Here is a 10,999-nt window from a genome sequence, read left to right as displayed (position 1 = left end):
GGTAAGTGCGGCTCCGGAGCGTCACTTTTTTGACGCCCTGATGCTGCATAGTGCAGTCCCATATCAACAAGCCATCCAGAGCCATCCTGTGTGGCTTTTCATGACCTTGTAGATAAGATGTAATGCTTCACATGGGTACCCCCACTTTTTGTTGGTGTTTCACTGTTTTTCGACCTCAGTCTGGCTGTGGCCTTGCTAATCAGGACCACAGCCTTGCTGCTTCCTCTCTAAAATGGTTTGCATGTACAGTAGGTACATATCTAATTGGATTCTGGAGTGCCTTATAAGCTCCTAGTATATGGTATACTAAGTACCTAGGGCAGGGGCTGAAGCATGTATTATGCCCCCCCTGGGAAGCACTTCAAAATGGCACCACAGGTCTGCCTCTGCAGCCTGGGAAGGGTGTGCTTGAACCCCTGACAGTGGTATAACCTCGCGGTAAATGCTAACTTTGGAATGCCTGCATCAAAACATGTTGGGTTTGCTGTCAAACGCTTTGGAATACTACCCCCCCACCAGTTCTGGCGGCGGGGGTGTCATTCCACCCTTCTAGAGGGAAAGACATGTTCACACTGGTCAAACCAGGTAGGACTTTCCTGAGCCCTGGCATCACAAAATGGATTCCTCTGCCACAGACACGGGTCTGGCCTCCTGCTGCTGACCGAAACTCCGGCAGGGGAGGCCTGGACAATAGGTTTCCTGTCGAAGGGAGATGTAACCACCTCCCCAGACAGGCAGATGTGTATTGGGGCTGGGCGGGAGAACTCTCTGGTGCTTTGAAGTCCTGCACTGGGGGCACGTTTGCTGTCCCTGTGCATAGTCCAGTTCAAACCGGTTGCAGGAGCTACCTGCCCCTGCTCTGGCGTGAAACTGGACAAAGGATATGGGTGTAACCACCCCTCTTTCAAGCCCACCCATAGGTGGGGCCTTAGAGTTAGTCCATCCCCTAAACTTAGTATAAGTATAGGACTCCAGTCCCTACGACTTTAGATTACCCTGGACGAAACTCTGCTACATATATCCTGGACCTTCGACGTTCTATCCTGACTAGAAGACTGAAGAAATCTCCCTTGGGGTCAAGGACTGACTCCCCTGCTTGGCAGGCACCAAAGAAGCAACTGACTGGTCTGCATCGCTGAAGCTCCCGCCAGATGCCGAAGGCTTTGCATCACCAGAGGTGGATTTCCAGACTTCCCCGTGGTTACACTGAGTCCACAAGAAAGCTGAGGCCCATGGCTATCGTGGGTGACTTGGAACCGTGACCCCTGGACACCGGGAACTTTTACAGCAACACTATCTTCCTGGTCCTCCTTGAAGTTGTGCTTTGGGCTCCGAGTAGCCCCAGCCTTGAGCACCTCCTGCACCGAAGATTGCTGGCCTCCACTCCACGAGTGACCCATGCGCCAGTTTCAAGTGTGACCGCTCCAGGCTCCTTTGCGATCACTAGTCCATTGGCTAACAGGTCCCCACGAAGGCAACTTCTCTTCTACTTGGGCTTTCCTGGTTGCTCCAGATGTGTTCTGACTTACCCTTGCTGAGTGAATTCCTCAGACCTTGCTAGTCTGCACAGCAGCCCTTTCTCTGAATTCCAGTGACTTGCCGTTGCCGACACCGCAGCACTCGACAGACTTTGTGGGACAGCTCGATCTGACTCATGGACTTCATCGACGCCTCCTGGACCTCGTGGCTGAAGAGTCAAGACACCCATCAACTCACCTGAAGCACCCGACATCTGTGGGCATTGGTCCATCCTGCCTTCGGTCACTGGCAAGTGACCCAGACTCTGTCCCCTCTGCTTTCAGGTTCCTTCCATCCTAGATCCAGGCCTGGATCTCTTCGGACACTTCTCTTCACGGCAGCAGCAGTTCTTCTCCAGCTTCTATTGTAATCGACGACGCGACCCCACACCAAAAGACACATATGCACCTGGCTTCCCTGGGTGGGTGCTAGCCCTAGAACTTCTTAAGTCCAAAAGGGTTTGGTCCTAACTCGATTCTAAGTGTCCCTAATCTTTAAATTTCCAACCGCGACATGGCCCATAGAAGCTAACGGGAACCCGCGGTTGTGTTTACACACTGCACACGGCCCCCGTGGGTCCCCTGTGTCACTACCTTGGGTGGTTTCTTGGGGTTCCAGTGATTCTGCAGGCTCTAGGCCTTGTGTCTAGTTCAGTCTTGGTTCTTATACCACTTTATTGGTATCTGGTTTGGTACACCCCTAGGGCCCAAACGTGTATTTGTGCTATTACTGTTGATTGCTAACTTGTAAATCAAGTACTTCAAACTCCAGTCTCACAAAGAGACTAGAGGGGTGTGTTTTATCTTAAATACATATATCAGAATATATACCTGGTGTGGTTGTCCTTTCATTTGGTCATTCAAGAGATTATAGCCTGGTAAAACAAGCTGCTTTACATTCCTTCAAGACTTAGCCTGAAGGCTGCTCTCCATAGCTATCACTAGGATAGCTTTCAATAAAGGTTGTCTTTAAACTATTCACCATAAGGGGTTGTTTGGACTGATACAAGGTGCCCACTAGAAGTAGTGGACAGCATATCAGGCCAACTTCTCACAGCGTGGGAAGTGATGTTGGCTCCACCCCTCTTTCATCTTTAGATGAAGCCCAGGCGTGTGGAAGGATGTTGGCTCCACCCCTCTTTCATCTTTAGATGAAGCCCAGGTGTAGGGAGTGATGTTGGCTCCACCCCTCTTTCATCTGCACATGAAGCCCAGGTGTAGGGTGTGATGTTGGCTCCACCCCTCTTTCATCTGCACATGAAGCCTAGGCATAGGGAGTGAGGTTGGCTCCACCCCTCTTTCATCTTTAGATGAAGCCCAGGCGTGGGGAGTGATGTTGGCTCCACCCCTCTTTCATCTTTAGATGAAGCCCAGGTGTAGGGAGTGATGTTGGCTCCACCCCTCTTTCATCTTTAGATGAAGCCCAGGTGTAGGGTATGATGTTGGCTCCACCCTCTTTCATCTGCACATGAATGTTGAGTTCCAAGTTATATTTATGGAACAGCCTCTCTCTGGTCTCCTTATCTTTAGCGTCCGAGGCACCACAGAGTGCCTGGATACCCTCATGGGTGACCAGCAGCGCTCTATAAATCCACCTTATACTACATTACAAAGGGCGCCAGATGCTGCAGTTCGCGGTTTGCCAGCCTCAGAAGAAGGGATCAGTTCTCTGAAGCTCAGCGTCCTCTCCTCTGGCCATTAAAAATCACATCTGCTTCTGGGTAAGAGTCACTTGACCCACTTCACAAGGCATCCATGGGGATGGGTTGGTTCGACTTAGGCCTGGGCTAAATTTCCGTTCCGCTCGCGGAAATTGCGATAATTTGACATTTTCGCGTTCCGCGGAGAGCACGAAAATGTCAAAATTTCCGCATTCCGCAGCTTAGCGATAATTTGTTTCTTGCTCGCGCTGTAAAATAATACATTCTCTCTCTTACCTGAATCCCCGCGTTCGCCGACAAGTTTTCCCGATCCGGTCGCGTTCTCCACAAGATGTTGGATTGTTGGTAGCCATTTGCGCTGTCTCGCGACAGTTCGCGCCCGCAGCAATGTCATTAGTCGCGCGATCACGTCTTTCTTCTTGCGATCATGCACCGCGAGAAGAGTGAAAACAAGATGGCCGCGCCAGCGAGCAACCGCATGGGTAAGTTGGCGAGCCGCGACCACGCAGAAAATACCCCGAACAGGCAGGAGAAAAACTTCCGCATTTTCGCGATATTTCCGGTTGTTTGCGATAATTTTGAACATTTTTGCGATAATTTGTGAAAGTTGCTTTCGCAAATTCCGCCCACCCCTAGTTCGACTGTAGTACCACATCAGCTACTCTTCAATGCCTTTGTGGATTGTTCTCAAAATGTACGAAATGGAAATATTCAGGGAATATTCTATGTTCTTAGTACATGTGAAAAGCACTATGGGCCACATGTAGGTAAAATGTGTTTTGTGAGTCCTTAATAGCGATTTTTAGCAAATCGCTCTTAAGGAATTTCAAAATGGAATGTATGTAGGAATCGCTATAATAATTGCGATTCCTTAATATTTCTTAATTGCTAATTGCAAATTGTGATTCGCAATCAAGGAATACCTTCCCATTCCTTCCTATGGGCCTAAAAGCCTATAGGAAGGGATGGGAATTGCGCATGCAATTTGCCAATACCCAAAAGGTACATGCAAATTGCGTGCGCAATTTCAAGGGTGCAAGGGTTCCAAAAGGACACCCTGTTGCACCCCTGAAATGTGCATGTGTGCACATGTGGCACACATACATGCCCTAAGGGCATGTGTGTGCGCCACATGGCACTTAGAAACAAGCATTTTCAATGCAATAGGTCTCGCATTTACGCGAGTTTAAGCTATTGGCATTGTAAATGACAATGCCTTTTATTTATGGTTTAAAAATAAAAGGCATTGTCATTTGCAATGTCAATGGCTCAAACTCCCGTAAATTCGAGACCTATTGCTTTGCAAATGCTTGTTCAGGGTTGGGAACAGCCGGCAGGATTGTAAATGAGAGATAGGGACAACCTCCTCTGTCACAGGCCATAGTGGTCAGTGGAACTGAGGTGATCCTTGACACATGAGCGCAGCTTGTGTCGCAGCTCTAGGAGCTTGTAAGATGAGGCGCATCTGATCAGGGCTCTAGGACACGTGGATGGAGTGTTTCAAACACTAGGGATTTGTCTCGATGCTTCCCGTGCAAGTTTCTGCTCAATGTACCCATACAGGTGGGAGCTGCCATTTGCAGATTGGTCTTGTCCCCCCTCCGAAGGGACCTTCCAGACGTAACGGCTCGGCCGCGTCTAGCATGAATGGGAGCTCGCGCCGTTCCAGGGGCGTCCAGCCCTCATTATGTTTCATCTGGAGCCCCGTACGGCAGGCTGCCGTCTCTCCTGCTGATACGTGTAAAAGTAGGGCATTCGCCGCTGCTGAGCTGAGCCGCAAAGCATTCAATAATTCATGATTCAGGAGACGCACCTGAAAGCGCTCTGGATTTAAAGGGCCAGTGCAGGAAATGTTTGAAGCATAGACCGACTCTCTGTTTTCGTTCTTTCATTTTGATCTTCTTTTCCTTTCGCTTTTGATCTTTTTCTTTCTATTTTTGTACACCAAGGGGTTATTATCATTTAAATATGGTGTTGTCTGCGCCGGTTTACACAGTGGTCGCTCGACTTCTCTGGGGAGACAGACATCAGCTTGGGTAATCTTAGTAGGCCGGTACTGACATCACCCAGAGAGGCTGACGCCGGTTCCCTTGAATAACCGTTGTTCTATTACATGCCCCGTTTTTAACAAGCGCTCACCATGACATTTTCGTTTGGCTTTTTCTGCCGTCCCACTTGGACGGCCTCGCCTGTTAAAAGGTTTCTTATCTTTATGGAGCCATGTGTTTGGCCCCAGAAAGATAAGAAACCTTTCGCGACACACGGAAGGCAGATGAGCCCGTCCAAATGGGACGGCTCAAAAAGCCGAACGAAAACATCACTACCAGCTTTTTTCCAATGGCTGGCCACCGTTTAGCATAAACGGTGACGCCGGCCAATGGAAAAGAGGGGCGGGGCTTAAAGCCTGTTACTGAAAATACCCCAAAACTGTAAATCTCGCCAGCGAGACTGCGCATGTGCGCAGCCTACGCCAGAGAGACCTAAAAAGGAAAAAAGTGCTTTTTTAAAGGAAATCGCATATTATCACCAACTTGAATTTGCTGGTAATTTGCGATTCCTTAAGGAAATATCGCAATTTGTGATGCCTACTAGCATAGCATAGAGTTGGTATTTGCCTTCCTACATTGCACACAGCTGAATTGCAATCGCAATTTGGCTTGCTACATCAGGCCCTATAACTTCTATGCACTTTTACTAGTAGGAAGTTAGAAAGGTTAAAAGAAATTAAAGCATTTATCCTTTTTAATGCTTGTCTCGAAAAGGCATTGTTTTTGGTAATAATAATAATAATAATCCAGTTAGGAGATCACAGAACCTCCTTTGCATTACTTTAGGGATGGTTTCCAGCACAAATAAACTTTTGGACTGGAAAGTAAACCACAAATCAACAGTTTGCACCAGTTTGAATTGCTTTTGTGATGCAAACAGTGCAGAGTTAGTAAATCTACCCGTGGTGTTTAATATAAATCATATAAGTGGACACATAAAATGTACCCTTTATTGGGGCATGTTCACTAAGGGGTAGGTGAATCAGAGTTTGAATACTTGCTTGCAATCCTAGAACTGCTTGAATAATGTACTGTTTACAAATTATTAGAAGATGTGATCTATCAAACATGAAAGCCAGTTCTGAAGGGGAAAATCATGGTTTCAGCTTAAAGAATACAGATGTTGAAAGAGGAAGGGTATACATGTAAAACTCAGAGGAGTCCAGTGCGGCGCACACACACTCTGAAGCCAATCGCAGTGCACCAAGAATGACAATTCACAAAACGAGCAGCATCTGTATTAAAAAGGGAATCAGGCTGTGCACTGGGGGGCGAGCAGAGCTCTTCAGTGCCCCCGGCTGCTGCTGCCGTCGCCTGTGGTCACCTGAGTTCCCTCCACAGACCCTGCTGTTGTCCTTCACTGACTCTAAAGGGTTCTTCAGTGCCCTCATTGATTCCCTCACTGCCCCTCTAATGTTGTCTTTCACTGCGTCCCAGTTCCTCCTTCACTGCCTAAGGTTGTCATTCACTACCCCCTCCCTCTCAGCTGCTGGGGCACTTCTAGCCCAAGTGCCGAGACGTTTTTTAATGTTTGGGACACTTGTTTCTTAAGCCTTCATAACTTTTTTGCACAAAAGTTATTCAGGACGAATTTGCATTCTTTTTTCCCACATGTTGGGAATTTTAAAGGTTTTCAGGGTTTGTGGATTTCCTTTGAGGGAATAGAGGGAACCGAGAGAATAGCCAAAGAAAATCAAAATTTTGTGGTTGGAAAAATAGGAAAATGCTGAACAAGAAAGTATGTTTTTCTTTTCTAAAAATGGCATTTTCAGAAGTTTTGACGTGCTAAAATCACCATTATCCTAGATTTCGGGTGCAAGCAGAGTTGAAAAAAAATAATAAATTACCACAGGTTTTTTTTTTTTTTGTGGTAGTCTATTTTTTCTACTTTTGGTGGTTTCTACCAACTTGTAGTTTTTTATGGGAACAGGTGAACCCAGAAAGCTATACATTTATGGAAAGTAGTTCAAATTCCAAATCTTATAAGTGACCATTTTTGTAGATTGGTTATTGTTTTCCTAAAATGATAATAATATAATCATTGAAATAAAAAATAATGCAAAAAATAGGAACAAATTGAAAAAGCAGATTTTTCCATCTATAATTGTTTTCCCTGATGGCTGATTTACAAAAGTAATATACCATGACACCCAGCAGGACCTTCGGTTGCATTGATATAAAGTGTCGGTTTGTTTTCCAAAACCGCAGGATACCCAGGGACAACAAGTGAAGGGCGGCTCATTTTTAACAATGATTTGTCACTATGCACATCTATGCTTCAAACCATATGGTAACATTTAATGAATGAAAAAAGAGTATGGAGTAAACCTATATATTTGTGAATAGTGGCAATTTGGCAAACTCGAAATTTGAGGTCACCCATCTTACCACATGTTTAAAGGGCATTTTGTGAAAAGTGTTCCTTCTTGCACAGAGGCTCACATTTGGAAGGCAAAACTGAAGAAAATTGTAATTGATAATAACAAATGTTCTTCTATCCCCCACATTCCTCCCGAAAACAACAGTATTCCATATGTGTGGTGGGTCCATTATCCACAGCAGGAAAGGCCAGAAAATGCAGCATGGAGGCATCACATTTCTTCCCTCAAATGTAGCTTATTTTTGCGATATACGTACAAGCAGTATCTGGGCCTGGGCTTGGCAACTACTCAAGGAACCCCATGAAGTCCAGACATTTCTAACACCTAGACCCCGGTGAGTCCACACTATGTTTGCTTACACTGAGTGTCCTGCAAACCGCAAACTTTTCTAAAATCACAGATTTTCATCACATTTCTGTGAGGGTAGGACGGTTACTGAGCCTGATGGATCCACAAAATTCCTACCACCCACAATTCCTGCACACCTGAAAAACTGAGCCCAGCCTCTATGACTGGAAAGGCCCCAAAACCCTGCGTGGAGACATCACATTATCACCATCCAAATTGATTGTTTTGGGCGATGTTGGTAGCCGTGCTTTTTGTTCCTCAGCTTGGCTGCCAACCAAGAAAACCTACTAAGCTCAGACATTTTTTAAAAACTAACACTCAAGACAGTCTATAGCAGAGGTCTTCAAATTTTTTGATGCCAAGACCCCCTGTCAAATTTTCTTAGGCATAAGGACCCCCCTTACACTTAGGGCTGGGCATAGATGGCGTAGCGCCACTGCGCAGAATTTTGGAAAAAATGTGTGGAAAACGAGCACACGTCCTGAGGGTCCGTGTGCCCGGGACAGGGGTCCCTCGTGCCTGGGCAGGCTTCCTGATCTCCCCGGCCTGGCTGGGTTGAAAAGCAGGGACTGGCCTCGGGGCCTGGGTTTTGGTCAGGGCCTGGGGTTTGGGAGCCCCCGTCCTGTGGCCTGCCAAGTGTCCATCTGCCCGGGACAAGGGTCCCTGGTGCAGAGCCCCGGAGACCTGCAAGGCTCCATGGCTCCCGGGCATTCCCCGGGCGGATGGGCCCCAGGAGTGCCTGCGGGCCTCCCCATGCCTGAGGCCCAGCGTGGGGTCTCCGAGCCCCCCCAAGCCCTGCAGCCCTGGAGCCCTGCAGCCCCGGAGCCCTGCAGCTCCCGAGCCCTGCATTCCCCGAGCCCTGCAGTCCCCGAGCCCTGCAGCCCCCGAACCCTGCAAGGGCAGACGGGAGCCCTCCTGCGAAGGCTTGAGGCAGGCAGATTGGGGTTATTTCAGTCCGAGCCATCTGGTTGCACCTCTCCCCTCGGCCATCAGGTCACACGCAATGCTTTCGAATGGGGTGACCAGATGGCTGGGCCAGCCTGGAAGTCCTGATGAGGGCTCATTTAGCTCCCGGATCCCAGCCAGGGCTCCAGGAGGTTGGGCACATTCGCGCCTAGGGTCCCCTAAACCTCGCGGTGCACACGGGTTCCCAGAAAGAGGGGTAGCCTTCCTCCGGATTACTAAGGGCAGGGTATGCCGGGACACCCCGTCGGGGCTGGCGGTTCTCTGCCAGGGACCAGATGGGCTATGCACGGGCAACTCCTCCCTAGGCGTCCAGGGCTCCCTCCTCCAGCCCACGGCATGGCAAAGTGCCCAGGACGGGCTCCATGGTTCCCGGGCAGTCATCCCCCGGGCGTCTGGGCCCGAGAGCTCCAGTGGTCCTTCCCGGGCTTGAGTCCCAGCCGGGGTCCCCGAGCCCCCAGGAAGCGGAGCCCCCGAGCCCTGCAAGGCAGGCGGGAACCCTACCGCGAAGGCTCGAGGTGGGCAGATGGGAGTCCTTTTGGTCCCGGCCATCTGGTCGCACCTCTCCCCTCGGCCATCTGGTCACGTGCAATACTTTCCAATGAGGCGACCAGATGGCCAGGATGGCCTGGAAGTCCCGATCAGGGCTCATTTACCTCCCGGATCCCAGCCAGGGCTCCAGGAGGTTGGGCACTTTCGTGCCTAGGGTCCCCTGAGCCTCGCGGTGTGCACAGGTTCCCAGAAAGAGGGGTAGCCTTCCTCCGGATTACTAGGGGCAGGGTATGCTGGGACACCCTGCCCGGGGCTGGCGGTTCTCTGCCGGGGACCAGATGGGCTATGCCCTGGCAACACCTCCCTAGGCGTCGGGGCTCCCTCCTCCGGCCCACAGCGTGGCAAAATGCCCGGGACGGGCTCCATGGTTCCCGAGCAGTCATCCCCCGGGCGTCCGGGCCCAAGAGCTCCGGTGGTCCTTTCCCGGGCTTGAGTCCCAGCTGGGGTCCCCGAGCCCCCGGGAAGCGGAGCCCCCAACCCCTGCATTGGCAGGCGCGAACCCTACCACGAAGGCTCGGGGTGGGCAGATGGGAGTCTGTCAGGACTCTTACCTTGGGTGCCAAAAATCTTCCACGGAAGCAGATGATAGGTCCCAAATCCCCAACGCAGTTACCGAGACAGAATAATTCTGAATCGCCACCCACAGGGGGGAAGGGGAATGGGAAAAGAAAGGGAGACTGCCTGCGAATCCAGGAGCCGCCAACCTTCTCTACTCTGAAATCTTCTGTATAACCTTTTCTCGTCGGTCTTCTAGATTCGGGAAGGATCTGGCTGACCTGCAGATGGGGAAAAGAACAACCTTATATTTCTAATTCTCCCAAGTACTCTCTGTTAGTCCTCCCCATCTGTCTAGAGTACCTTTTACCTGAATCTTTCACAGTTTGGGCCTCTCTCTTGATGGTTAGTTGGATTAATGTTCCTGAAGTGTTGCGGTTCCAAGTTTTGACCTATAGGGAAGAATGAAACAATTTAATGTGTATGGTCTCTACTCTAACTCCATAACTAACCTCACCCAGGAACTAATTTTCATACCTGAACTACGCAACTATAGCCTCACACTGTTAGAATGTTGAATAATAATTATATCTCTCTCATTCGTAGTCTTAGAGAGCTCGAATATGCTTACAGGTGGAGAAGAAGTCTTTAGCTCTCAGAACTTGTGTAAATAGAATGTCAATACTTTACTGTCTTCAAGAGTTTCATAGTCCCTGCTGGGTATCATATGTAATAATTATTTATCTCCTTTTTCAAAGTCTCTGTCTTAATTGGTCTCGCTGTACTCTCGGATACGCTCTGAACTCACTGTGAGGAATGCTGACTGGAAATGGTGATTTTGTCTGTTGCTCTTGGCGAAGTCTCTTCACTCAGTAGTACTCACTAAGGAACTCTGCCTGGGAACTGTAATGATGTCCGCTGCACTCGGCGAACTCTTCTGAACCCTGGACTCGAGGAATATACTCAGAAGGGGAAATTAAGGGAATATGAAAAAATTGTAAGCACTCAAAAGGACAAGGGAACGAAGTTCCTGG

Source organism: Triturus cristatus, chromosome 8, assembly GCF_964204655.1.
Source record: "Triturus cristatus chromosome 8, aTriCri1.1, whole genome shotgun sequence".
Lineage (NCBI taxonomy): Eukaryota > Metazoa > Chordata > Amphibia > Caudata > Salamandridae > Triturus > Triturus cristatus.
Note: the sequence above shows the minus strand (reverse complement) of the source record.